A 3961-nucleotide genomic window follows, 5' to 3' on the forward strand; every position below is an offset into this window, starting at 1 on the left:
ATCGCCTATATACGAAATTTAACTCTCGGTAGGAATTTTTTGGTCAAGCTACCGTCAATGTACGAATTTTAACTCTCTGTGGGCACTTTTTCCTTCAAACTACTGTCCATATTCAGATTTTAACTATTGGTTGAAATCTTTATGTCAAGCAATCGTCAATAAACGAATTTTAATACTGGGTTGGAATTCTTTTCTTCAAAGTATCGCCTATATACGAAATTTAACTCTCGGTAGGAATTTTTTGGTCAAGCTACCGTCAATGTACGAATTTTAACTCTCTGTGGGCACTTTTTTCTTCAAACTATTGTCAATATTCAAATTTTAATTATTGCTTGAAATCTTTATGTCAAACAATCGTCAGTAAACGAATTTTAATACTAGGTTGGAATTTTTTTCTTCAAACTATCGCCTATATACGAAATTTAACTCTCGGTAGGAATTTTTTGGTCAAGCTACCGTCAATGTACGAATTTTAATTCTCTGTGGGCACTTTTTTCTTCAAACTAGTTTCAATATTCAGATTTTAACTATTGGTTGAAATCTTTTTGTCAAACAGTCGTCAATAAACGAATTTTTATACTAGGTTGGAATTTTCTTCTTCAAACTATCGCCTACATACGATATTTAACTCTCGTTGTTAATTTTTCGTCAAACTATGGTAAATGTACGAATTTTAACTCTCGGTGGGAATTTTTTTCTTCAGACTACTGTCAATATTCAAATTTTAAGTCTTGGTTGAAATCATTATGTCAAACAATCGTCAGGACACGAAGTTTAATACTAGGTTGGAATTTTATTCTTCAAACCATCGTCTATATACGAAATTTAACTCTCGTTGGGAATTTTTCGTCATAATATCGTAAATGTACGAATTTTAACTCTCGGTGTGAATTTTTTTCTTAAGACTACTGTCAATATTCAAATTTTAACTGTTTGTTGAAATCGTTTTGTCAATCAATTGTCAATACACGATGTTTAATACCAGATTCGAATTTTTTTCTCCAAACCATCGTCTATATAAGAATTTTAGCTCTCGATGGGAATTTTTAGGCAAGCTATCATCAATGTACGAATTTTAACTCTGGGTGGGCACTTTTTTCTTCAAACTACTGTCAATATTCAAATTTTAAGACTTGGTTGAAATCATTTTGTCAAACAATCGTCATTATAGGAATTTTAACTCTAGGTTGGAATTTTCTTCTTCAAACTATCGCCTACATACGAAATTTAACTCTCGTTGGGAATTTTTCGTCATACTATCGTAAATGTACGAATTTTAACTCTCGGTGGGAATTTTTTTCCTCAGACTACTGTCAATATTCAAATTTCAGCTATTTGTTGAAATCTTTTTGTCAAACAATCGTCAATACACGAAGCTTAATACGAGGTTGGAATTTTTTTCTCCATACCATCGCCTATATACGAAATTTAACTCCCGTTTGGAATTTTTCGTCATACTATCGTAAATGTACGAATTTTAACACTCGGTGTGAATTTTTTTCTTAAGACTACTGTCAATATTCAAATTTTAAATGTTTGTTGAAATCGTTTTGTCAAACAATTGTCAATACATGAGGTTTAATACCAGGTTGGAATTTTTTTCTCCAAACCATCCTCTATATACGAATTTTAGCCCTCGATGGGAATTTTTAGGCAAGCTATCATCAATGTACGAATTTTAACTCTGGGTGGGCACTTTTTTCTTCAAACTACTGTCAATATTCAAATTTTAAGACTTGGTTGAAATCTTTTTGTCAAACAATCGGCAATACACGAAGTTTAATACTAGGTTCTAATTTTTTTCTCCAAACCATCGCCTATATACGAAATTTAACTCTCGTTGGGAATTTTTCGTCATACTATCGTAAATGTACGAATTTTAACTCTCGGTGGGAATTTTTTTCTTCAGACTACTGTCAATATTCAAATTATAAGTCTTGGTTGAAATCATTTTGTCAAACAATCGTCATTATACGAATTTTAACACTAGGTTGGAATTTTCATCTTCAAACTAACGCCTACATACGAAATTTAACTCTCGTTGGGAATTTTTCGTCAAACTATCGTAAATGTACGAATTTTAACTCTCGGTGGGAATTTTTCGTCAAACTATCGTAAATTTACGAATTTTAACTCTCGGTGGGAATTTTTTTCTTCAGACTACTGTCAATATTCAAATTTTAAGTCTTGGTTGAAATCATTATGTCAAACAATCGTCAGGACACGAAGTTTAATACTAGGTTGGAATTTTATTCTTCAAACCATCGTCTATATACGAAATTTAACTCTCGTTGGGAATTTTTCGTCATAATATCGTAAATGTACGAATTTTAACTCTCGGTGTGAATTTTTTTCTTAAGACTACTGTCAATATTCAAATTTTAACTGTTTGTTGAAATCGTTTTGTCAATCAATTGTCAATACACGATGTTTAATACCAGATTCGAATTTTTTTCTCCAAACCATCGTCTATATAAGAATTTTAGCTCTCGATGGGAATTTTTAGGCAAGCTATCATCAATGTACGAATTTTAACTCTGGGTGGGCACTTTTTTCTTCAAACTACTGTCAATATTCAAATTTTAAGACTTGGTTGAAATCATTTTGTCAAACAATCGTCATTATAGGAATTTTAACTCTAGGTTGGAATTTTCTTCTTCAAACTATCGCCTACATACGAAATTTAACTCTCGTTGGGAATTTTTCGTCATACTATCGTAAATGTACGAATTTTAACTCTCGGTGGGAATTTTTTTCCTCAGACTACTGTCAATATTCAAATTTCAGCTATTTGTTGAAATCTTTTTGTCAAACAATCGTCAATACACGAAGCTTAATACGAGGTTGGAATTTTTTTCTCCATACCATCGCCTATATACGAAATTTAACTCCCGTTTGGAATTTTTCGTCATACTATCGTAAATGTACGAATTTTAACACTCGGTGTGAATTTTTTTCTTAAGACTACTGTCAATATTCAAATTTTAAATGTTTGTTGAAATCGTTTTGTCAAACAATTGTCAATACATGAGGTTTAATACTAGGTTGGAATTTTTTTCTCCAAACCATCCTCTATATACGAATTTTAGCCCTCGATGGGAATTTTTAGGCAAGCTATCATCAATGTACGAATTTTAACTCTGGGTGGGCACTTTTTTCTTCAAACTACTGTCAATATTCAAATTTTAAGACTTGGTTGAAATCTTTTTGTCAAACAATCGGCAATACACGAAGTTTAATACTAGGTTCTAATTTTTTTCTCCAAACCATCGCCTATATACGAAATTTAACTCTCGTTGGGAATTTTTCGTCATAATATCGTAAATGTACGAATTTTAACTCTCGGTGTGAATTTTTTTCTTAAGACTACTGTCAATATTCAAATTTTAACTGTTTGTTGAAATCGTTTTGTCAATCAATTGTCAATACACGATGTTTAATACCAGATTCGAATTTTTTTCTCCAAACCATCGTCTATATAAGAATTTTAGCTCTCGATGGGAATTTTTAGGCAAGCTATCATCAATGTACGAATTTTAACTCTGGGTGGGCACTTTTTTCTTCAAACTACTGTCAATATTCAAATTTTAAGACTTGGTTGAAATCATTTTGTCAAACAATCGTCATTATAGGAATTTTAACTCTAGGTTGGAATTTTCTTCTTCAAACTATCGCCTACATACGAAATTTAACTCTCGTTGGGAATTTTTCGTCATACTATCGTAAATGTACGAATTTTAACTCTCGGTGGGAATTTTTTTCCTCAGACTACTGTCAATATTCAAATTTCAGCTATTTGTTGAAATCTTTTTGTCAAACAATCGTCAATACACGAAGCTTAATACGAGGTTGGAATTTTTTTCTCCATACCATCGCCTATATACGAAATTTAACTCCCGTTTGGAATTTTTCGTCATACTATCGTAAATGTACGAATTTTAACACTCGGTGTGAATTTTTT

Source organism: Xylocopa sonorina, unplaced genomic scaffold (genome assembly GCF_050948175.1).
Source record: "Xylocopa sonorina isolate GNS202 unplaced genomic scaffold, iyXylSono1_principal scaffold0024, whole genome shotgun sequence".
NCBI lineage: Eukaryota > Metazoa > Arthropoda > Insecta > Hymenoptera > Apidae > Xylocopa > Xylocopa sonorina.